The sequence below is a fragment of the Coregonus clupeaformis genome, chromosome 12 (assembly GCF_020615455.1).
Source record: "Coregonus clupeaformis isolate EN_2021a chromosome 12, ASM2061545v1, whole genome shotgun sequence".
Classification (NCBI taxonomy): domain Eukaryota; kingdom Metazoa; phylum Chordata; class Actinopteri; order Salmoniformes; family Salmonidae; genus Coregonus; species Coregonus clupeaformis.
The window spans coordinates 39,673,176-39,699,556 of NC_059203.1; the positions used below are offsets into that span (position 1 = coordinate 39,673,176).

At 44.7% G+C, this 26,381-nt stretch overlaps 1 protein-coding gene across 4 annotated transcripts in view; it reads right to left on the reverse strand.

The window, feature by feature from the left end:
- The window catches only part of LOC121577633 (AMP deaminase 2), a 53,065-nt gene that overhangs the window by 13,106 nt on the left and 13,578 nt on the right, over window positions 1-26,381 (reverse strand). Inside the window, exon 1 of one of the 4 annotated variants that reach the window (XM_041891385.2) lies at window positions 5,352-5,671. The exons of the other annotated variants lie outside the window; for them this stretch is intronic. The gene's annotated coding sequence lies outside the window, so the exon portion shown is untranslated. Of the gene's footprint in view, window positions 1-5,351; window positions 5,672-26,381 lie in introns of those variants that run through there. 4 annotated transcript variants of the gene reach the window in all.

The window sequence follows — 26,381 nt, forward strand, 5'->3', positions numbered from 1 at the left end:
CTTGAAAATATGAAGAGTGGTACTCAGTGATGTGTTGCGTTTGCCCCAAACATAACGCTTTGTATTCAGGACAAAAAGTTAATTTCTTTGCCACATTTTTTGCAGTATTACTTTAGTGCCTTATTGCAAACAGGATGCATGTTTTGGAATATTTGTATTTTGTACAGGCTTCCTTCGTACACTGACTCTGTACCGGTACCCCCTGTATATAGCCTCCCTACTGTTATTTTATTTTACTGCTGCTCTTTAATTATTAGCTATTTTTTATATACACTTTTTCCTTTTTTTCTTTTTTTTATAAACTGCATTGTTGGTTAAGGGCTTGTAAGTTAGCATTTCACTGTAAGGTCTACCTCTGTTGTATTCGGCGCATGTGGCAAATAACATTTGATTTGATTTTATTCTTTCACTCTGTCATTCAGGTTAGTATTTTGGAGTAACTACAATGTTGTTGATCCATCCACAGTTCTCGTATCACAGCCATTAAACTCTAACTGTTTTAAAGTCACCATTGGCCTCATGCTGAAATCCCTGAGCGATTTCCTTCCTCTCTGGCAACTGAATTAGGAAGGACGCCTGTATTTTTGTAGTGACTGGGTGTATTGATACACCATCCAAAGTGTAATTAATAACTTCAGCATGCTCAAAGGGATATTCAATGTCTGCTTTTTTTATGTTTACCAATCTACCAATAGGTGCCCTTCTTTGCGAGGCATTGGAAAACCTCCCTGGTCTTTGTGGTTGAATCTGTGTTTGAAATGAGCAAGGCACTTAACCCTAATTGCTCCTGTAAGTCGCTCTGGATAAGAGCGTCTGCTAAATGACTAAAATGTAAATGTAAAATGAAATGCACTGCTTGACTGAAGGACCTTACAGATAATTGTATGTGTGGGGTACAGAGATGAGGTAGTCATTCAAAAATCATGTTAAACACTATTATTGCATACAGAGTGAGTCCATGCAACTTATTATGACTTGTTAAGCAGATTCTTACTCCAGAACTTATTTAGGCTTGCCATAACAAAGGGGATGAATACATTTCAGCTTTTCATTTTGAATTAATTTGTACAATTTTCAAAAAACATAATTCCAATGACATTATCAGGTATTGTGTGTAGGCCAGTGACAAAACATCTCAATTTAATCCATTTTAAATTCAGGCTGTGGAAAAATTAAAGGGGTGTGAATACTTTCTGAAGGCACTGTTCAAACCCTCTGACAATTAGTCTTTGCCATCTGCTGCACACAAATGGGCACGCACGCATGCACGCACGCACACACACTCAATTTAAACGCTTTTCTTCCCAAAAAATGTTTTACATAGAGAACGCTATGCTCCACAGATTGTCCAAGATAGACATGCGGACAGAGCTAGGCCTACTGGGAGGCTAAAGCAAAGCAACCCACTGACATCTACAGCACCTGGAAGCGTCCAACTGTGTTGCTAGACCACTGGGGCGGCAGGTAGCTTAGTGGTTAAGAGCGTTGTGCCAGTAACTGAAAGGTCGCTGGTTCTAATCCCCGAGCCGACTAGGTGAAAAATCTGTCGATGTGCCCTTGAGCAAGGCACTTAACCCTAATTGCTCCTGTAAGTCGCTCTGGATAAGAGCGTCTGCTAAATGACTAAAATGTAAGTAGGCAGGTTTAGACATTACTGCAGTAGTTGATGGTGCTAGGCCTCCCCAGCACACTTTACCACCCCTATATGAGATATACTATTATATTTCCCATTTATGGGACTTTATTCTGTATTTCTTCAGTGACATCAGCATTGGCAATCAAAGCACCGAGGAGGACACAGAGACAAGGACACACACTCCATTATCCCCTGCGTAGCCTCCACATAATTCTCCCCTCCCTCCACCACATATGCCTCTTAATCCAGCACCCCCCAGATCCATTTAGCTCAGTGACATCAGGGAAGGGGGAAACACAACACCACAGACATAGCCTGCAGTAAACACTGAAAATAACTAACTCATACTAACAACACTAGGTAGGCTATATGACTAGGGTGGTGGGCTACTACAAAGTAATGGTGTAACAAAACTATTGCACACCGCAGACACAGTGGCCCAGAGGATTAGGAGTTGTAAAGTGTGACCCTGATTTAGAACATGAAACAAAACATGCAACACAATACAGCAGCTTAAAGCCTAGTGGTTGTTCTTGATGAGGACAGAGGGGCTAGTTTTGAAGTGGAGAAGGAGCTATAGTGATCACAGAAAGAGGACAAATAGACTACTGTGCTTCATGTAAACTATAATATAGGTCTAGTAAAAAATACAAAGTATGATGCACAGAAAAACAGTGCTATGGCAATAAATACAGATACCCTGATCATGTGCAGGGACAGATCTCTGAGCATTAGGCCTGCATGGTACAGGGACACCATTAGCCAATTCATTCACAACACAAGAGGAAAGCTTTTGATGTTAGCGCGCACTGACATAGCCCAGTGCCATGACAACTGATTGGTATTGAAGAGTAACAATTAGTAACAGTCTGAAAACTGCAGAGGAGGAAATCCATCCATTCACAACCAATTATTTTTGAATGAGGACCAAAAGTGTGTGAGCGTATTTCCATTTTATGCAAATACTCCAGGGTAACACACTGCATTCATCCAGTTTTAAAAGAGCCCAGACAGTGTTTGCTATTTGGGAACACCGTGCTACCCGTATAATCTACTTTCCCTGTTAATGTACCTTGGCAAATCCGTACTCTGTACAGGTTGTGTGTGCCATCTAGCATATTTCCAGTAAGATGATGCTTGCGTGTTGTTTACTGTTTACAAAATGTGTGTGTTTGTGTGTAGGTGGGGGGTATGCTGCCATAGGTTCTATTTACCACTAATTCTCATTGCAATGAAAGCCCAGCTCCTCAACCCACAGCATGACAGTGCAGTCAGTCAGCTGAGCTCCCCTCATCATCATTTCCCTAAGGCCTGAGCCTGCACCTCTCTCCTCCTCGTCCCCTCTGTTTCCTGCATTACACTGGACTGAGAGTGACAGGGCGATTTGAGTTCTGTGAAGAAAGATCACAACATCCCCTCCTCTCATGCTCTCTCTCGCTCCCCTGCTGTCCCTGTGTGTGTGCCCCTCTCTCCTGTCCCAGTGTTTGTGTCCCTGTCTGCTGTCCCAGTGTGTGTGTCCCTGTCTCCTGTCCCAGTGTGTGTGTTGTGTGTCCCTGTCTGCTGTCCCAGTGTGTGTGTCCCTGTCTCCTGTCCCAGTGTGTGTGTTGTGTGTCCCTGTCTCCTGTCCCGGTGTGTGTGTCCCTGTCTCCTGTCCCGGTGTGTGTGTCCCTGTCTCCTGTCCCAGTGTGTGTGTTGTGTGTCCCTGTCTCCTGTCCCGGTGTGTGTGTCCCTGTCTCCTGTCCCGGTGTGTGTGTCCCTGTCTCCTGTCCCAGTGTGTGTGTTGTGTGTCCCTGTCTCCTGTCCCGGTGTGTGTGTCTGTCTCCTGTCCCAGTGTGTGTGTCCCTGTCTCCTGTCCCGGTGTGTGTGTCTGTCTCCTGTCCCGGTGTGTGTGTCCCTGTCTGCTGTCCCGGTGTGTGTGTCCCTGGGGTGGATCAGCAAGATGACAGGCCATCTCAGTAGATGACTTCCCAACCCAGTGCTGAGTGACAGAAGACATCATCACAGAGAGGTGACCTACATACGATAACAAGAGCTCTCAGACAGTGGACACAGTGAGGAGACAATGCTGTATGAGAGAGAAGTGTGTGTGGTGTGCTTGTTTAAGAAACAGATGTGTCTATCCTGATTGTTTTTGTGAGAGACAGATTGTGTCTGACTATATGCTGTGTGTGTGTGTGTGTGTGTGTGTGTATCAAATGTTGTATTGTAGACTGTTTATGGCATCAGTGTGTGAGAGGCAGCTGTTGCTTCACAGCTCACTACACCTCCCTCGCTCTATTCCCTGAGAGAGACAAGGACGACATACTCTGCAAATATTCCTTAGCAACCACAGATAAGAATAAACCATGTACTTTGAACCCCTTTTTGCCTCAATATATTGTCTCAGTTGGAAAACAAAACATACAGTATATGGCTATCTGATTCACACCACAGCTACATTTACATTTTAGTCATTTAGCAGACGCTCTTATCCAGAGCGACTTACAGTTAGTGAGTGCATACATTTTTCATACTGGCCCCCAGTGGGAATCGAACCCACAACCCTGGCGTTGCAAGCGCCATGCTCTACCAACTGAGCTACAGGATTTAGACTGAATTCCTCAAGTCTTCCTGCTACACTTGGGAAAGACTCTTAAGGCCGTTCAGGTGAAAAGGACCAGTGATGAATACCTGAGTGAGAGCTACTATTGATCCTCTCACGTTTCTGCACGCCAGCAACATGCTGTCATGTGACACACAATAATGAAGAATGCATACTTATTTTTCTCCCCATCTTTTTTTTGTTTTGGGGGGGAGGGGGAGGGGGGTCCCACTCCTTACGTATTTTTTCTTTATTGGATAGGACAGAGAGGTAGAGAGACGAAAGGTAGAAGAGTGTGCTGAAAAAGCAATGGGCCGGATTCAAACCCGCTAGCCACAGGCTGTGGCATCACACACGCTGACATTGAACTGCCTGCAAAAGTGAATGTTTTAAACTGTGCTGAATGGAGGACTTTTGATAGGTCCTTTTATGGGTGGGAACAGAAGAAGTTCCTACTTCAAATGTCAGAGTACTCCGCAATGTAAAGTTCAAACGACTATGATTTTACAGACAAACTGACTGTACTAATAATCTGGGGTGTTAACATTAAACAGGAATAAGGACAGGACACCGGCAGGTACTTTAACTCACAACATGGATATCAGCGGTCATCACACACAGGCAATATTCTCTCTAAGGAGATCTACCCCCTCACCCAAACACATGCAGCCCTTTGGAGTCCCCCATCCCTCTGATACTGCAGTAAGCGCAACCGAGACTAACGACAGACCGGCCAGGCGGTAGAGCTGTGACGCAGCCTTCTCCATCTGCCCTCTCCTTCTCCTCCCAAAGGATGCTTTCGTTCACCCCCCCACCAAGCCTCATCACCCTCTCATCCCCGTTTCCATCCCTCTTTTAATTGCTGTCAGCAACAGCTGTTTCCTGCTGCATCGACCGATGGTGCCTCTGTGTCGGTCAGTGTGTGTTGTGTGTGCAATGTGCATCCCACTCCGGTCTCAGAAGTAGCGGAGCAGGGTACAATACAGAAGCTGACTCCACCACACAACTGGTGTTCTAACAACATGGCCATACTATCCCCTAAGGATAAGATAGCTGGCTACATCATCACTCTGAGGGAACATAAACACATGCCTCATCTCTCTTGTTGTCATTCCAGTTACAGTGTTACAGTACCTCACGGTCACAGTGGAGGTGGCGGTGGGCTTGCGAGGGCTCCTGTGGGATGCTGGGACATGCCACCAGGCCCGGGACAGGACGGCTGCTGCTCCCTCCCCCGCAGACACAGCGGACGGACGTGGAGAGAGTGATGACAGAGAGAGAGAGAGAGAGGGAGAGAGACAGTGTGCTCTCACCCATACAGCAGCAGTGGGATACACTGTGTCTTCTCTCTCTGATTCTCTGTTATCACTGTCTCTTCAGTTTTCCCACTCGGTCCCGTTTTGCACCGAGTCTGTTTTTCTCTGCTTCCCCCCTCCTCTCTGCCTCTGTGCTGCTTCCTGGATTAGGCCGGTTTTCTGTACACAAACAGGCTCCCGGATTTAAATCCCTCTGACTGGTCTGGACCGTACCACGTGGCGCAAAGGGGTGGGGGGCGGGCTGCACCACTTCATGTGCTGTAGAATGGAGGAGGCTGGGTTTCTTTCAGCACTCCCATCTCCATCTCCCTCCCCCTCCTAATCACAGCATTACTGCATGCTGTATGTTAGTGTGTGATGTAGCCTAAATGATATGAAAGTAGTTTGTTTCTTTGTGTTATTTACATTCATGAGTATTTGATTTAGTCTGCATTAATAGAAAGTAGCCTATAATGCCTGAAGGTACACATAGCTTATACTGTATTCATTAGTTTTTTTGTGTGCAAATGTGAACAGTGAACACCTTTGAGCATTTAGCCTACCCTGCAAAGTGTAGGCTAATGCATTTGTATGATGTGATGGGAGTGAGTACACTACATTAGCATGTGTGAATTAGTTTCATATGGTCCTCCCTGACAGCAGACAACTCTCTGCTCTAATGCAGCGTGTAAGGAGCCAGGCAGGGGGAAGAGGTTATTTCCTGCTTCCTTCCTCACATGACTGCTGTTAAAGGGAAGCCTGTTTCTTCTAGTGAGTCAGGCTTGGTCATCCCTCCCTAGGAGACAGATGGAACTCTGTAGGAGTATTTTTATTGATTTCTCTCTCTTGTTTCCATCTCTTATCTCTTTCTATTCTCAATCCCTCATTCTTTGACCCTTCTCTATTTCTTTAGGAACGGCTGAGAGAAAAAGCATGTAGTGCAATCTTGTTAGAATGAGAAGCTGAGGACTAAGTGAGGGAGTGCAAATGACAACAACAGAGGGAAATTCCACTCATATCAGAGAATGAAGACACAGGATCACACATACTCCCCACAGTTAAGCATATAGCCTAGACCAATATAGAAGATGAATATAGCCTAGACCATGGGTGTCAAACTCATTTTGCCCCTTGACCGTCTAGTCATTTTGATGAATTTTAGCAAGCTGGACCAAGTAAAGAGACTATATATGTAGGTCATTATCATTTCTACACCATTTCTATTTGGTTTTAATCATGTCGATTGAGATCATTTTTCCCCGGGGAAAAAATATTTCAAGAAAAGCTTACTCAAACCACCTTGCGGCTCGGATTGAAGGGACTCGCGGGCCGTTTGACACCCCTGATATAGACACAGGCACAGACTCGCACCGCAGCTAGACTGGAGTCTGGGATTCCTGACAGTTCCTGTTTTTTGTGCAAAACCAGCACATATAAATAGACATAATTACACAGGAGTTGACCTAACATACAATGACTGTCTTGTTCTACTATCTGAATGGCTACAGCAGCAGAGTCATTTTCTGTCCGGACGGAACCCAAACACTCACTGTATCCTCCAGGTCAGTCATGACATGTCCTCATAAAATGACATCCCTAAAAGGCAGTGACTGGCCTTTCCAAATGAAATCATGTTCTTCTGGGCGTTACAAGGGTAGGGTGACCCAAATCTGTCTTGACTTCTGCAGTGTAATGTAATACAATATAGCCTTAAATCTGATTGCTGGGAGATTGGTTTCACACTGGTTGCTAAATCAACAGATTACTCTGTTTTATCTTATTACTCTTGATACAATAAAATATAAAAACATTGTCTGAGAAAACATTTGTATGAGCTCTGATGCACTGTGAGATAAGACATTGAGGGCTTGATGATTGTAGCCTTTGTGTGAAGATCTGACAAAGTTAACAGTACTAGAAACATTTCTAAACTAAAACATGATACTTCACCCAACCCCCTTCACAAAACTCCACTGAAAACCTCACTCCAGAATGTACCAGATGTTAACTGAAAAAGGAATAAAGCTGACCTAGATATGCCTGTCCTCAAACTTTCAGACACATTTGAAAATGCACACACACACACACACACACACACGCACACACCGCCTCTCCCACTGTACTGGTCTTCCAGCCTCTCGGCACATGACATTGGGAGCCCAAGGGATACAGTATACCCCCCCTCCAGCTGTGCGTTTAGCGGGCGGAGCTTCTCATGCAATAGAGCTTGCCAGCTTGTAGTCCTAAAAAATGAAAATGAGTTAGCATTTTCTACCTCTGGTTCGTTGGCCATTCCTATGGGGGAAATTAAACGGGGAAAGAATGGAGTTTAGGATATACGCCAAAAATAAGGGCAGAGGTTAACACAGGCTTAGGAGATCTTATACATTTTGTTCTATGAGATAATATCAGTCAGTCTCCCAGTAATGACCTTTATGAATTATGAAGCATTTATGTGCTTTATGCGCTTGTTTTGATTACATAAATGATCAAAATTCCCAAAATGTGTACCACAGACCTTAGTTTTGGCATTTATCCCCAAAAAATCCAAAACCCCCATTCATTTCCCCATAGGCTTTGGCGAATGAGCCATGGTGGAGTTAGCCTCCATTAGTGCCTACAAAAATACGCCATTACTATCTCTCTATAGAGCTGGGCCACAGAATAGTGATGCCTGGACACAACCCCAGCAACAAAACCACATCTCCATAAATCCTTGTTAATGCTTTGTGAAGAAAATGCACCATAGCAGAACAAAACACAGTATTTCCGTTAGGCTAAACTCCCAAAAAGAGAGTAAGCACTAGGAAGCAAAGCATCCCATCTCATCCCACTGAGAATAAAGATGCTTAAAGAGAGTGGCTACATGATGGTTGAGTGACAGAGCAGGCCTTTAGTGGCTGGATTTCATGAAGAGAGTACACACAGGGCATGGTACATTGTTAGTTTTAGTGTCACTGTTGACATTAGACCTAGATAATGTTACATAACTGGGAGGATAGGAAAAGAGCAGGAGAGAAGGAACTGAGAGTACAACGAGAGAACGACAGAAATAACAGCGAGGAGGAGAGCAAAGGGGCAATTCCACAGTAACGGAACGACGGTGAGACTCTTCACTTTAAAAGTATGCCAAACAGTCAGTTTGTCTCTGAACCATTGATTGAAAAGTGAAACTACTTTTAACAATTTCCATAAAAAAATACTGAAAAGAACAGTGCAGATGTAAAGTTTGGTAACAGAATGACTGTTTTTTATGTGACCACAAATTAAGATTCAAAGATGTCTGCAGAAAGAATTGGGTGTCAGCAATGATATGACGCCTTAAGCTAAAATATATATATATTTTGGTTATTGAACTACAGTAGTTGAAGTGGATTTACAACTGGTAACAGAAATATGGTAACAGAATGACATCATTGGTCCCTGATCTGTACTATACAGAAATGCATAATTATAAAAGTCATTCTCTTCATGGTGATGTATCCTGAATAGGTACACAAAGGTAGAAATATGTAATATCCTTCTTTGCATGTTTGGGTATTATTCTACAGACTGACTGTTATTCTAATGAGCTCCGGCACCCAAACAAGTCCAAATTTGGTTGGTCGGACCGGACCAAATCTGTACCAATCATAGACGTCTATGTTTCACAAGTTTGGACATCACGGTACAGCACAGTAGACCACAGTACAGGACAGCACAGCACAGCACAGTAGAGTTCAGTACAGTACAGCACAGTTCAGTACAGCACAGTATAGTTCAGTACAGTACAGTACAGCACAGTACAGTACAGTACAGTAGAGTTCAGTACAGTACAATACAGTACATTACTGTAGAGTTTAGTACAGTAGAGCACAATAGAGTAGAGTACAGTCTAATTTACTGAACTGTACTGTACTGTACTGAACTCTACTCTACTTTTCTTTACTGTACTGTGCTTTCCAAACTTGTGAAACAGACGCCCATGATTGGTTCAGATTTGGACTGACCAAATTTCAACTACTTTTCAACGTCCATGGATGTCCCGTGTCGGTTGGTGCTCAGTGGGTAAGAGGGCTGGTTACAGTAAATGGAAAGAGAGGGGGCTCATGGGTAGGTGTCAGTAAGAGCTGGGAGAGGTGACATTAACTGGAGAGAGAGAGAAGAGAGACAGGGAGAAAGAGTGGGAGGGGTTGTCCAGACTGTTTTCACACTCTTGCTTTGACCACCACGCAACAGAAAGAGAAAGAAAACAGTTATGAGCTGGCCCTGCCACCATGATGACCTCCTGAGATATAAAGAGATCTGTCCTTAGAGTTGACCAGAGAAACACTGTCCTGCAGAACAGCACCACTGTTGTTTATCAACTTTGGTCCAGGACGACTACTTTGGATGCTGATTTTTATTCAAGCCAGTCACCTAGTGTAAGCTGATTGAATGAGATCAACTTCAGACAGTAGACATGGGTATGATGAAATACAGAGTTGGGAAAAATCGAACAAGAAGTTGTTCAATCTTCTTTCTCCTAATTCTCATGTGAAACAAATCATTAAAACGTGAAACAAATGAAAAATATCTTGTTAGCTCCGGTCTGAATGCTTAACATTCACCCTAGCATGCTGCTCCATATCTCTATGAGAGCCCATCCCGGAGAGGGTTCTCAAAACACCCCATCCACGCATACCCTAAAATCCCACGCTCACTGTCCCAAGGCTATCCAAGAGTTCCTGCTCCTCTTCTCATCTCTGATAATCCAGCCCTCACTTCACCACTCACCAGCCTCTCTGCTTATCAGCCCAGCTCTCACAGTATCTGAATATAGCAAAGAGGGAGCCCAGCCCATTGTCACTTTACACATCACATCCACTGTGCCACAGCTCTTTCTTCAGGACATTAAAACATTTAGCTAAGCCGGCCACCTTGAGGTCAACGTCCCATTCCCCTGAAGTCGGCAGGGTCATTCCCGAGAGGGGGTGTGTGTCTGAGATCAGAGAGAGTAGCTGTAAACACCTCCTCACCTCCACTGGGAGGGCTAAGTGAGGGGGTGTTCCTTGACCCCATGTCTAACCCTCTAACCCACCAGTCCCTCTGCGGTCTTTCAGAGCCTCTCCCATGATGGATGGTGTTTATGGGGCAGCTCAGTCTACTTGGCCGCACTGGGCACTGATTTAGAGGCTGTGCTGCTGTACAGAGTAGAGCAGTACAAGCGCGCACACACACACACACACACACACACACACACACACACACACACACACACACAGGAAGGTGAGACAAACAGGAAACAACACCTATGTTTAGAATTGTCACTCATGTACTGTAAATATTAGGGCTGACCCCAATTAGTCGACTGGTCGATTGTTTGATCGTTAGGCTGTTGGTCGACTGAGATTGTGTTAGTCGAGCAGTAACATACATATACACTGCTCAAAAAAATAAAGGGAACACTAAAATAACACATCCTAGATCTGAATGAATGAAATAATCTTATTAAATACTTTTTTCTTTACATAGTTGAATGTGCTGACAACAAAATCACACAAAAATGTTCAATGGAAATCAAATGTATCAACCCATGGAGGTCTGGATTTGGAGTCACCCTCAAAATTAAAGTGGAAAACCACACTACAGGCTGATCCAACTTTGATGTAATGTCCTTAAAACAAGTCAAAATGAGGCTCAGTATGTGTGTGTGGCCTCCACGTGCCTGTATGACCTCCCTACAACGCCTGGGCATGCTCCTGATGAGGTGGCGGATGGTCTCCTGAGGGATCTCCTCCCAGACCTGGACTAAAGCATCCGCCAACTCCTGGACAGTCTGTGGTGCAACGTGGCGTTGGTGGATGGAGCGAGACATGATGTCCCAGATGTGCTCAATTGGATTCAGGTCTGGGGAACGGGCGGGCCAGTCTATAGCATCAATGCCTTCCTCTTGCAGGAACTGCTGACACACTCCAGCCACATGAGGTCTAGCATTGTCTTGCTTTAGGAGGAACCCAGGGCCAACCGCACTAGCATATGGTCTCACAAGGGGTCTGAGGATCTCATCTCGGTACCTAATGGCAGTCAGGCTACCTCTGGCGAGCACATGGAGGGCTGTGCGGCCCCCCAAAGAAATGCCACCCCACACCATGACTGACCCACCGCCAAACGTTCTCCACGGCGTCTCCAGACTCTGTCACGTCTGTCACGTGCTCAGTGTGAACCTGCTTTCATCTGTGAAGAGAACAGGGCGCCAGTGGCGAATTTGCCAATCTTGGTGTTCTCTGGCAAATGCCAAACGTCCTGCACGGTGTTGGGCTGTAAGCACAACCCCCACCTGTGGACGTCGGGCCCTCATACCACACTCATGGAGTCTGTTTCTGACCGTTTGAGCAGACACATGCACATTTGTGGCCTGCTGGAGGTCATTTTGCAGGGCTCTGGCAGTGCTCCTCCTGCTCCTCCTTGCACAAAGGCGGAGGTAGCAGTCCTGCTGCTGGGTTGTTGCCCTCCTACGGCCTCCTCCACGTCTCCTGATGTACTGGCCTGTCTCCTGGTAGCGCCTCCATGCTCTGGACACTACGCTGACAGACACAGCAAACCTTCTTGCCACAGCTCGCATTGATGTGCCATCCTGGATGAGCTGCACTACCTGAGCCACTTGTGTGGGTTGTAGACTCCGTCTCATGCTACCACTAGAGTGAAAGCACCGCCAGCATTCAAAAGTGACCAAAACATCAGCCAGGAAGCATAGGAACTGAGAAGTGGTCTGTGGTCACCACCTGCAAAAAAACAGTCCTTTATTGGGGGTGTCTTGCTAATTGCCTATAATTTCCACCTGTTGTCTATTCCATTTGCACAACAGCATGTGAAATGTATTGTCAATCAGTGTTGCTTCCTAAGTGGACAGTTTGATTTCACAGAAGTGTGATTAACTTTGAGTTACATTGTGTTGTTTAAGTGTTCCCTTTATTTTTTTGAGCAGTGTATATATATATATATATATATATATCTCTATATATATATATATATATCTCTATATATATATATATATATATATATATATATATATATATATATATATATATATATATATATATATATAAATATATATATTTGCGCCATCTCAGTGAACTAATCCATTGCGGAGGCCTATACTAAAAGCCAATTTATGCTTGATCCGAAAATGTGGTCGGAGGCTCCATATGGAGGGTGTGACGCAATTGCGGAGCCTCTAGAGGCATGCGTCTGAGTGGACACATTGTTTACAGAGTGCACAACCTATTCTACACTTGTGAGAAACAAGTTTTGGTTTATTTCATTCCATTTACGAGTTTTGTCAATTTAGTCATTGTCTTTTGTTTGGAGCGCTCCTGTCAATGTTGAGTAAGGACGCGCATGCATAGAAGTAGGCCTATAGGCTACCTGGCCTGAGCGCAAATGTAGGCATATAAATGTGCCCATTTGGGGATCTGATAGTATTTCTGATTGGCTTAACGCACCACCACCAATGACCTGTGGAGCTTCTCAAAGTAATGTTTTCTTCACCTCAAACAGCAAGCAAACGAAGTCTGTTTTTACATTTTTAAATGTCATGCTCTGATCCAGTGGAAACGTCATAAAATAGGCATACCTGATTATTTCTTATCAGTGCTTGACTTGTAGGTTCCGGTACTCATTTTGGGTGCTGGTACTGTTTATATTTAGGTGCAGGAGCTCCACAATACTTTTGAGCTAATATACTATAAGAGGAACAGGAGCTCAAACAGTAGAACATTTGAGGTGCTGGTACTCCGGTGAGCTCCTCCCCAAGTGAAGCACTGCTTCTTATCCCTTGCGCGAATAGCCTACAGCTGTCTCTGTCCCAAGCTCACTGGCGGGGAAACTGAGGGCCCTGAATGTTCTATAGCCTACAATGTTGCAAGTTCACTAGTGCAAGCTTCGGGATGGACACAACTTAATAGTTAATACAATGTTTCAAGTTAGTTGCAGACAGGCCATGTGTAGCCAATGTGATTTATAGGATATTAATTTTTTAAATCAGGATATTTTCTACCTGCAGGCTGCAATGTTTTTATTTGTTGGCTTTATGTAGCCTATTTTTACATAGTTGGCAATAGAAGTTACTTTTTAGGTTTCTATCCTTTTCATTTAGATTTGGATAGAATTTTGATTAACCACATGACAATGATTTTGAGATATGAAGACGTTATTATACAGTGCCTTCGGAAAGTATTCAGACCCCTCGACTTTTTCCACATTCTGTTACGTTATAGCTTTATTCTAAAATCCTCAGCAATCTACACACAATACCCCATAATGACAAAGCAAAAACAGGTTGTTAGAAATTTGTGAGAATTTATATTAAAAATAATATATATATATACACACACCTTATTTACATAAGTATTCAGACCCTTTGCGATGAGACTCAAGCTCAGTTGAGCTCAGGTGCATCCTGTTTCCATTGATAATCCTTGAGATGTTTCTACAACTTCATAGGACTCCACCTGTGGTAAATTCAATTGATTGGACATGATTTGGAAAGGCACATACCTGTCAAATTTTTATTTAATTTTTTTATTTAACCTTTATTTAACTAGGCAAGTCAGTTAAGAACAAATTCTTATTTACAATGACGGCCTACACCGGCCAAACCCGGACGGTGTGCGCCGCCCTATGGGACTCCCAATCACGGCCGGTTGTAATACAGCCTGGAATCGAACCAGGGGGTCTGTAGTGACGCCTCAAGCACTGAGATGCAGTGCCTTAGACCGCTGCGCCACTCGGGAGCCCTATATAAGGTCACACAGTTGACAGTGCATGTCAGAACAAAAACCAAGCTATGAGGTTGAAGGAATTGTCCGTAGAGCTCCGAGACAGGATTGTGTCGAGGCACAGATCTGGGGAAGGGTACGAAAACATTTCTGCAGCATTGAAGGTCCCAAAGAACATAGTGGCCTCCATCATTCTTAAATGAAAGAAGTTTGGAACCACCAAGAATCTTCCTAGAGCTGGCCGCCCCGGCCAAACTGAGCAATTGGGGGAGAAGGGCCTTGGTCAGGGAGATGACCCAGAACCCGATGGTCACTCTGACAGAGCTCTAGAGTTCCTCTGTGGAGATGGGAGAACCTTCCAGAAAGACAACCATCTCTGAAGCACTCCACCAATCAGGCCTTCATGGTAGAGTGACCAGACGGAAGCCACTCTTAAGTAAAAGGCACATGACAACCCACTTGGAGTTGGCCAAAAGGCACCTAAAGACACTCAGACCATGAGAAACAAGATTTTCTGGTCTGATGAAACCAAGATTGAACTCTTTGGCCTGAATGCCAAGCGTCATGTCTGGAGGAAACCCGTCACCATCCCTACGGTGAAGTCTGGTGGTGGCAGCATCATGCTGTGGGGATGTTTTTCAGCGGCAGGGACTGGGAGACTAGTCTGGATCGAGGGAAAGATGAACGGAGCAAACTACAGAGAGATCCTTGATGAAAACCTGCTCCAGAGCACTCAGGACCTCAGACTGGGGCGAAGGTTCACTTTCCAACAGGACATCGACCCTAAGCATACACCCAAGACAACGCAGGAGTGGCTTTGGGACAAGTGTCTGAATGTCCTTGAGTGGCCCAGCCAGAGCCTGGACTTGAACCCGATCGACCATCTCTGGAGAGACCTGAAAATAGCTGTGCAGCAAGGCTCCCCATCCAACCTGACAGAGCTTGAGAGCATCTGCAGAAAATAATGGGAGAAACTTCCCAAATACAGGTGTGTCAAGCTTGTAGCGTCATACCCAAGAAGACTCGATGCTGTAATCACTGCCAAAGGTGCTTCAAAAAAGTACTGAGTAAAGGGTCTGAATACTTATGTAAATGTGATATCAGTTTTAAGTTTTTTATAAATTAGCAACAATTTCTAAAAACCTGTTTTTGCTTTGTCATTATGGGGTATTGTGTGCAGATTGATGAGGGAAAAAAAATATTTAATCAATTTTAGAATAAGGCTGTAACGTAACAAAGTGTGGAAAAGGTCAAGGGGTCTGAACTGTTTCACGAAAATGTGCATATGAAAACCATAACTGGCACGCAGATCGGTAGAAATTGTAAGATAAATTGGCATTCAACATGAGAAAGGTTGCCGACTCCTCGTGTAGCCTATTACTGGCAACTTCAGGAGAGTAATGGCAGAATCTGCGAAAGCCAGCAGGAGTGGGAGGAGAATAGTTGGGTCAGGTTTTCTTCTGGTAATCTACACTGCTCAAAAAAATAAAGGGAACACTTAAACAACACAATGTAACTCCAAGTCAATCACACTTCTGTGAAATCAAACTGTCCACTTAGGAAGCAACACTGATTGACAATAAATTTCACATGCTGTTGTGCAAATGGAATAGACAACAGGTGGAAATTATAGGCAATTAGCAAGACACCCCCAATAAAGGACTGGTTTTGCAGGTGGTGACCACAGACCACTTCTCAGTTCCTATGCTTCCTGGCTGATGTTTTGGTCACTTTTGAATGCTGGCGGTGCTTTCACTCTAGTGGTAGCATGAGACGGAGTCTACAACCCACACAAGTGGCTCAGGTAGTGCAGCTCATCCAGGATGGCACATCAATGCGAGCTGTGGCAAGAAGGTTTGCTGTGTCTGTCAGCGTAGTGTCCAGAGCATGGAGGCGCTACCAGGAGACAGGCCAGTACATCAGGAGACGTGGAGGAGGCCGTAGGGAGGGCAACAACCCAGCAGCAGGACTGCTACCTCCGCCTTTGTGCAAGGAGGAGCAGGAGGAGCACTGCCAGAGCCCTGCAAAATGACCTCCAGCAGGCCACAAATGTGCATGTGTCTGCTCAAACGGTCAGAAACAGACTCCATGAGGGTGGTATGAGGGCCCGACGTCCACAGGTGGGGGTTGTGCTTACAGCCCAACACCGTGCAGGACGTTTGGCATTTGCCAGAGAACACCAAGATTGGCAAATTCGCCACTGGCGCCCTGTGCTCTTCACAGATTAAAGCAGGTTCACACTGAGCACATGTGACAGACGTGACAGAGTCTGGAGATGCCGTGGAGAACGTTCTGCTGCCTGCAACATCCTCCAGCATGACCGGTTTGGCGGTGGGTCAGTCATGGTGTGGGGTGGCATTTCTTTGGGGGGCCGCACAGCCCTCCATGTGCTCGCCAGAGGTAGCCTGACTGCCATTAGGTACTGAGATGAGATCCTCAGACCCCTTGTGAGACCATATGCTGGTGCGGTTGGCCCTGGGTTCCTCCTAATGCAAGACAATGCTAGACCTCATGTGGCTGGAGTGTGTCAGCAGTTCCTGCAAGAGGAAGGCATTGATGCTATGGACTGGCCCGCCCGTTCCCCAGACCTGAATCCAATTGAGCACATCTGGGACATCATGTCTCGCTCCATCCACCAACGCCACGTTGCACCACAGACTGTCCAGGAGTTGGCGGATGCTTCAGGAGACCATCCGCCACCTCATCAGGACCATGCCCAGGCGTTGTAGGGAGGTCATACAGGCACGTGGAGGCCACACACACTACTGAGCCTCATTTTGACTTGTTTTAAGGACATTACATCAAAGTTGGATCAGCCTGTAGTGTGGTTTCCACTTTAATTTTGAGATTGACTCCAAATCCAGACCTCCATGGGTTGATACATTTGATTTCCATTGATAATTTTTGTGTGATTTTGTTGTCAGCACATTCAACTATGTAAAGAAAAAAGTATTTAATAAGATTATTTCATTCATTCAGATCTAGGATGTGTTATTTTAGTGTTCCCTTTATTTTTTTGAGCAGTGTAGATCTCTGGTGCCCTCGAGGCATTTGTCTTATTTCATCAAACCGTAAGCTTAAAGCATCAGACAAGCTCAATGCATATAGTTGATTTTATTAAACACATAGGGTGTGTCTATATATGGAAAAATACATGTAAAAAACCAATTGATTGGTCGAAAGAACAATCAATCAATCAAATATATTTATAAAGCCCTTTTTACATCAGCAGATGTCACAAAGTGCTATACAAAAACCCAGCCTAAAACCCCAAACAGCAAGCAATGCAGATGTAGAAGCACGGTGGCTAGGAAAAACTCCCTAGAAAGGCAGAAACCTAGGAAGAAACCTAGAGAGGAACCAGGCTCTGAGGGGTGGCCAGTCCCCTTCTGACTGTGCCGGGTGGAGATAATAACAGTACATGGACATTAAGGCCAGATTTTTCTCCAAGATGTTCAAACGTTCATAGATGACCAGCAGGGTCAAATAAGAATCATAGTGGTTGTAGAGGTCAGTACATCAGGAGTAAATGTCACTTGGCTTTTCATAGCTGGTCATTTAGAGGTTGAAATAGCAGGTGCTTTAGAGAGAGTTGAAACTGGAGCAGCAGCACGACCAGGTGGACTCGGAACAGCAAGGAGTCATCAGGCCAGGTAGTCCTGAGGCATGGTCCTAGGGCTCAGGTCCTCCGGGAGGGGAGGGAGAGGGGGAGAGAGAGAGAACAGACGACTTTCAGTCTACCAAGATTTTTTTGGGTCGGGGACAGCCCTAGTAAATATACACATTCACACTGAGCCACAGACCTGTGTTATAGAGAATCTGACTCGCCACACAGAGCAGTGTCTGATATATGACCCTGACCACAGCTGCCCTTGGCTTGCAGGAATGTTTCGTTTATTCAGTGAGCCGAGTGAGGATCAGTAAACTGTGATTTCCCACCCCTGTGTGAGTCAGTGTGCAAGAGTGAGTGAATGGGTGGGTAAGTAGGCCTCCCGAGTGGCGCAGTGGTCTAAGGCACTGCATCGCAGTGCTAGCTGTGCCATTAGAGATCCTGGTTCGAATCCAGGCTCTGCTGTAGCCGGCCGCAACCGGGAGACCAATGGGGCGGCGCACAATTGGCCCAGCGTCGTCCAGGGTAGGGGAGGGAATGGCAGGCAGGGAGGTAGCTCAGTTGATAGAGCATGGCGTTTGCAACGCCAGGGTTGTGGGTTCGTTTCCCACGGGGGGCCAGTATGAAAATAATAATGTATGCACTAACTGTAAGTCGCTCTGGATAAGAGCGTCAGCTAAATGACGTACATGTAAGTGAGTGATTGAGTCAGGGGGGAAATATGTTTCATGGCATATCAGCCCAATACCAGCTGACAGAGATTTACCAGCACTCAAATGAATAGGATTAACTGGAACTTGATCCTCGTTAGGAGATGTGGCCACAGCCCAGCCCGAGGAGAGCAGCATGCTTAACTGTGCCACAACTATGAAATACAACCCATCATAAACATACTCATAAATACAGACCGTCAGCCTGTAAATCACCCCATTGGGTAGAGAGGGTAGCCGTGGGGTGTGGATTAGGTGCATAGCCGTGGGGTGTGGATTAGGTGCAGTAGGTGACTCAGACTGTATGGAAGGGGTGGAAGTGGGGGCTTTGCAGGGCTTTCTGGTTACCCCCGGCAACAATCCCACCTGCCATGACGGTAGCCCTTGGGGCTTCGTTCCTGGTTATTCCAAATCCCCTGTCCAGTTTTAACAGTGCAAACAGTTACCTCTGAACTATTCTTAGAAGTAGAGAGCTCTGGAATTTTCCATCTTAACACAGAGGAAGATGCAACTCTCTGCTCAGGCCTTAGTTGAAATTGATGGTAAGATACAGTACTGTACCTTGTCTTGTCAAAGACTCCCTCTAGTGGTTAGAATAGAGAGCTGCACCTGCATACCCAGATTCGGAGTTCAGCCAAAGAAGAAGAGGCGGCCCTAAAAAGAAATTAGTCCACGCGAGAAGCAGACCAAGTAGGGATTTTATGTATGGTCTATGAGTGTTAGATTTGGTCAACTATTTTCTTTATTGCTAATTTGCTAAGTGAGGCTTATTTGATGGAATAGAAGTTTCGTAATCTTTAGTTTGTTACGAATGTATTGATATAAGTCGACGAATGGCATCACGGCAACTTTGAGAAAAACTATTTTATATCGGAGTTGTGTCTGTTGTTCACTCGCGTATTTGCCCTCTCATTGGCTAGAATGTTCCCACCTGATCTTGCCTCCTTCCGCCTGCCTTTCTATCTTTGCTACAACGACTCCCACTGTAAGGGCGGAGACAAGACCATCTTGTCATTATATAGAGTATCTCTGGTTCAGCGCAAACCACTCAGAAAATAATGAATAACATGACAGCCTACACATAGGATGGTGTCAAGGCAGGGCAAACTATATTACAGTTCAAGATTCCATCATAAGTTAACTTATCATAGATAGCCTATGTGTTGTTTGTTTGGAATGTTTTTTAATGATGTTTGTCCTACCTTATCTGCTGTGAAAGACCCTTGGTCCCAACAGCACTGCTCCAACAGTGAGAGACTCAAAGTTCTAGACAGCTGGGGTAAGAAACTACCACAGGAGGTTGGTGGTACCTTAATTAGGGAGGACGGGCTCGTGGTAATGGCTGGAGCGGAATAAGTGGAAAGGTATCAAAGACATCAATCACATGGTTTCCATGTGTTTGATGCCATTCCATTCACTCCGTTCCAGCCATTATTATGAGCCGTCCTCCCCGCAGCAGCCTCCACTGGAAACGACATAAACTAAATTGTAAAGTCACACAAAAAAGACTGTGTTACAGTCCTTCTCCGTGGCAATAAGATACTGTCACTTAATATGACACCTTTTCAACAGGAGTGGAAAACACACGTGTGCAGTTACATTGACACACACACTGGCATATAAAGCAGATGGGTTATAAGTGGGAGATACTCCCTGTTGGGTCGTTCCACCTCACTTCGACACCCAACACCACAGATTTTTCTGAAATTGGTTCTGTTGTTAGAAACAGATAAGATTAGCATTCCGCAACATTATTTTGCTTGAAATATAATTTGATCTAAGAGAAATTAAGCTAATTGATTGCACCCAAATTGGCAATTTTAATTTATCGAATTCATATAATATTCTATAAAACTAGCAACAAACATCCAATTTAGAGGACCAAACTTTTTTCTAACATTGAGTAAGACAATGAGGAATCCAAAGAAATGGTCAAAAGCCACCATGGACGCCCCACATCCATCCCACCCCAACAATGAGTATACAGTGCATTCGGAAAGTATTCAGACCCCTTCCCCTTTTCCACATTTTGTTATGTTACAGCCTTATTCTAAAATTGATTAAAATAAATGTTTCCTCATCAATCTACACACAATACCCCATAATGACAAAGTGAAAACAGGTTTTTAGAAAAATGTGCTAATGTATTTCAAATAAAAAACAGAAATACCTTATTTACATAAGCATTCAGACCCTTTGCTATGAGACTCGACATTGAGCTCAGGTGCATCCTGTTTCCATTGATCATCCTTGAGATGTTTCTACAACTTGATTGGAGTCCACCTGTGGTAAATTCAATTGATTGGACATGATTTGGAAAGGCACACACCTGTCTATATAAGGTCCCACAGTTGACAGTGCATGTCAGAGCAAAAACCAAGCCATGAGGTCGAAGGAATTGTCCGTAGAGCTCCGAGACAGGATTGTGTCAAGGCACAGATCTGGGGAAGGGTACCAAAAAATGTCTGCAACATTGAAGGTCCCCAAGAACACAGTGGCCTCCATCATTCTTAAATGGAAGAAGTTTGGAACTACCAAGGCTCTTCCTAGAGCTGGCTGCACAGCCAAACTGAGCAATCGGGGGAGAAGGGCCTTGGGCAGGGAGGTGACCAAGAACCTGATGGTCACTCTGACAGAGCTTCTGAGTTCCTATGTGGAGATGGGAGAACCTTCCAGAAGGACAACCATCTCTGCACCACTCCACCAATCAGGCCTTTATGGTAGAGTGGTCAGACGGAAGCCACTCCTCAGTAAAAAGGCACATGACAGCCTGCTTGGAGTTTGCCAAAAGGCCACTAAAGGATTTTCAGACCATTAGAAACAAGATTCTCTAGTCTGATGAAACCAAGATTGAACTCTGGCCTGAATGCCAAGTGTCACCTCTGGAGGAAACCTGGCACCATCCCTACGGTGAAGCATGGTGTTGGCAGCTTCATGCTGTGGGGATGTTTTTTAGCGGCAGGGACTGGGAGACTAGTCAGGATCGAGGGTAAGATGAACGGAGCAAAGTACTGAGAGATCCTTGATGAAAACCTGCTCCAGAGCGCTCAGGACCTCAGACTGGGGTGAAGATTCACCTTCCAACAGGACAACAACCCTAAGCACACAGCCAAGACAACGCAGGAGTGGCTTTGGGACAAGTCTCTGAATGTCCTTCAGGGGCCCAGCCAGAGCCCGGACATCTCTGGAGAGACCTGAAAACAGATGTGCAACGACGCTCCCCATCCAACCTGACAGAGCTTGAGAGGATCTGCAGAGAAGAATGTGAGAAACTCCCCAAATACAGGTGTGCCAAGCTTGTAGCATCATACCCAAGAAGACTCGAGGCTGTAACTTCACTGCTTTAAAATGCCTACCTAGTACTGATCAATTTGAAACTTTAAATATACAATTTCACTCAATAGCTTCAATAACAATGGAGGTTTGCGTCATGTCAACGTTAATGACACCCTATTCCTTAAGCATGAAACACATGAGAATCTCAACCCCGATAGGTACTCATCACAGTGGGAGGCCGTTCCTTCTCTTGCTAGAACAAAACATAGACATTAAAACCAGTAGATAGTGATAGCGCTGACATCCACGTATTCCTATGGAAAACTCCCGATGGCGCATGAAGCTGGAAGTATTTGAATTTGAAGAGCGCCATTTTGCTGAATGGGGCTGAATGGCACCAACAACAATAAATCGCTAAGGATCATGGTGAAAGTGGCCGTAACTAGCAAAGGATCATGGTCGATGTAGTCATTTTCATTCTTCCTGAGAGTCAACCGGTAGCCACCTCGTAGCCTGCCGGCCCATGATTGGTCTGTGTCAGCACGTGGTCCTGTGTGACGACAAATGTAGTAGTCAGAATGGATCACTATTTAATTAAATATCTCGATTTGTAGCAAACTTTTAAATTATTCACAGTGGGGATCGAACTTGATCATAATAAACATATTTTAGAGCCCAAAACTGCCATCTGTTTTACTGGACAGTGCACAGTAGGCCTAGTACATTCAGCGAAGAGTCAGATGTAGCCTAATGGACACCGAAATACATACTATGCATGTCACCTACTGTATGTCTGGCTGAGCGGGTGTAATGTTCAGTGTTTGGAGAAATGTTTTACTAAAATACTTTTCCAAATAGCCCATCATGGACGACGAAGGTTTAACGCCCACTCTTTGACTGGAAGGAGAGCGATTGCATAAATTTGTATGAGTACCTTTTTTGTTACAGAAAGTTAAGTTTAACAGGCTAGAGTTTATTTAGTTTAATTTTTAAAAAATGTATCGGTGTATTTACCGACGGCCTGTATAGGTCCGGAAAAATACATCAGTTATTGTCTCTTTGTTTAGTTTTTTGACGCTGCCTGTAAATCGCTACCTCTGCGACACGGATTGAGTTGCTATGTCTCTTCCCATGGAGGCTTCCCCGTTCAAAGGAAAAAGCAAGTGTTTCATGTGCTGCAGGAGCTGTATTCACTACTACTACTCTTAGCAAACAGATTAATAACTTGCATAATCTACTGGGGAAAGCACCCACGGCTACCTTCTCTACACCACAGGCTGGACGCCGCTCCAATGTGTTGAGAGTCACCGCCATGTCAACACTCCTTGATTGAATGGCCAATGCCTTCCAGGGACCCTTCCCCGAAGAAGTCTCCCAGTCCCCTGGAAGATAGAGCAGGACCGGGACTTCTGGTGGATTTAGCGGATGATACTGTCACCAATCCTGCTGTCCAACCATGGAAGCACGTCACCCGCTGTAGGCCAAATGGAGGGAAGCGGCTTTGGGAAGCCCAACCCAAAACCAGTTGTCAAACAGCTTCACCCTCCTGGCTTCGGAGGTTCCCGTATCTGGACTCCTTCCCAGGGGGATTCTGCCTCGGACTCGGATCCTCCATGTTCCCGGTGAGACTCTGCCTCGGACTCTGATCTGCTGCGCTCCTCCTCTTACTGGACCTCGAGGGTTTCTGATGCACCGGCTCCTCCATCAGCCACAATGGGTTTTGTGGCCGGCTCGAGGCGCAAAAACTGCCGGACCCGCCTCTGCCATTTCACCAGCCGTTATCGTCGGCAGCTCTATGGTAAGAAACATCTCGGTTCACGGGGCAAAAACCCTGTGCTATCCTGGAGCACAAGTACAGGACATTACTAGGCTGTTTCCTACCGTTCTACAACTGCTGGGGGCTGATGCTGTCGTAGTCCATGTGGGGTCAAACGACATTAGGAGGGCTACCTCAGAACTGCTGAAACTGGAATTTAAAGAACTGATTCAAGCTCTGAAAGACTCCAAAAAGCGCTGATTACTAGATAACTTCTACACCTTTTGGAAACAGAAGATGCTCTATAGGAATGATGGAGTCCATCCAAATCATCTTGGTGCCTGGACCCTGTCCTCACATTTAAGGTCACTTATCAGTGACCCAAGCCCTGCTCAGATATTCCCTACCATTATGTCACTGAGCTGTCGTAGTGCTGCTGCAAATGTACATTTTCCCAGGGGTTTTGGCAGTCATAATGTAAGTAACCTAATTTATGTTCCTCTAAATGCCTCTGTCAATCCGACAGCTATTGTCAGCAATAATCATGTGCATATGAACCTGAGTTATACTGTTAGCACTGAGACGTTTTGCCATAGTAGGAAGCCCACTATGAGAAGTTCACCCTGCACTATCAGCTCAAATACAAATATTGCCTCTGATAAGCCTCCCAGTAAAGCAATAAAAACAATCAAGAATCCCAGAAAAGCGTAAAAAATTGCCCACATTAACATATGTAGCCTAAGAAACAAGGTTCATGAAATCGATAACTTGCAAGCGACAGAAAGCATTCATATATCTCTGAAACTCACTTAGATAATTCCTTTGTTGACACAGTGGTAGCAATATATGGTTATAACATCTACAGAAGAGACAGGAACGCCAATGGAGGAGGAGGTATTGCTGTTTATACTCAGAGAGGATCTCATGTCAAACAGAACAGGAACTAAATCATCCACTTGTATTAACCACATCTTTACTAATGCTGCAGAACAGCAGATACTAAAACAGTATCCACACCCATTGGATGTAGTGATCATAATATAATAGCCATATCTAAGAAAAACAAAGTTCCAAAGACTGGACTTAAAATAGTGTATAAGCGATCATACAAGAGGTTTTGCAATGATTTGTATGTTGAATAAGTGAAAAGTATTTGTTGGTCTGATGTGTGTAATGAGGAACATCCTGCCGCTGCACTTGAAGCATTTATGAAATTGCTTCTTCCAGATACTGACAGGCAAGCGCCCATAAAGAAACTGACTGTTAAAACTGCCAAATCCCGTCAACCAGACAGGTCCTACAGGCTCTAGTTTTGTCACACCTGGACTACTGTCCAGTTGTGTGGTCAGGTGCGGCAAAGAAGGACATAAGCAAATTGCAGTTGGTCCAAAACAGAGCAGCACGTATTGCGCTTTGATGTACACAGAGGGCGAATGTCAATGAATTGCATGTCAATCTCTCCTGGCTCAAAGTTGAGGAGAGATTGACTGCATCACTGTTGGTCTTTGTGCAAGGTGTTGATGTGTTGAAGATATCGAACGGTCTGTTCAAGCAGTTGGCACACAGTTCAGACACTCATCGGCATCACACAAGACATGCAACCAGAGGTCTCTTCACAGTTCCCAGGTCCAGAACAGAGGCTGGGAAAAACACAGTATTAAATAGAACGATTACTAAATGGAACTCCCTGCCACCCCAGGTAACTCAAGCTAGCAATAAAATCTGATTTTTAAAAAACTGATTAAAGAACACCTTACTGGTACTGCGAAGAGACACACAGACATTTTTATACATTTTGTATTGTATTTTGCATTGTATTATGTATGTGATACGTGATTGGGATACGACTTTGATATTTGGTTGTCTCGCCTGGCTATCATAAGATGAATGCACTAGCTGTGGGTCACTCTGGATAGGAGTGTCTGCTAAATGGCTAAATTGTAATGTAAATGTAGTGCTATGTATGTACAGTTGAAGTCAGAAGTTTACATACACCTTAGCCAAATACATTTAAACTCAGTTTTTCACAATTCCTGACATTTAATCCTAGTAAAAATTCCCTGTTTTAGGTCAGGTAGGATCACCACTTTATTTTAAGAATGTGAAATGTCATAATAATAGTAGAGAGAGAATGATTTATTTTACATTTTACATTTTAGTCATTTAGCAGACGCTCTTATCCAGAGCGACAGTTAGTGAGTGCATACATTTTTGTAAAAAAAAAAAAATCATACTGGCCCCCCGTGGGACTCGAACCCTCAACTTTGGCGTTGCAAGCGCCATGCTCTACCAACTGAACTACACGGGGCCCTTTTATTTCCTTCATCACATTCCCAGTGGGTCAGAAGTTTACATACACTCAATTAGTATTTGGTAGCATTGCCTTTAAATTGTTTAACTTGAGTCAAACGTTTCGGGTAGCCTTCCACAAGCTTCCCACAATACGTTGGGTGAATTTTGGCCCATTCCTCCTGACAGAGCTGGTGTAACTGAGTCAGGTTTGTAGGCCTCCTTGCGCGCACACGCTTTTTCAGTTCTGCCCACACATTTTCTATAGGATTGAGGTCAGGGCATTGTGATGGCCACTCCAATACCTTGACTTTGTTGTCCTTAAGCCATTTTGCCACAACTTTGGAAGTATGCTTGGGGTCATTGTCCATTTGGAAGACCCATTTACGACCAAGCTTTAACTTCCTGACTGATGTCTTGAGATGTTGCTTCAATATATCCACATCATTTTCCTTCCTCATGATGCCAGTCCCTCCTGCAGCAAAGCACC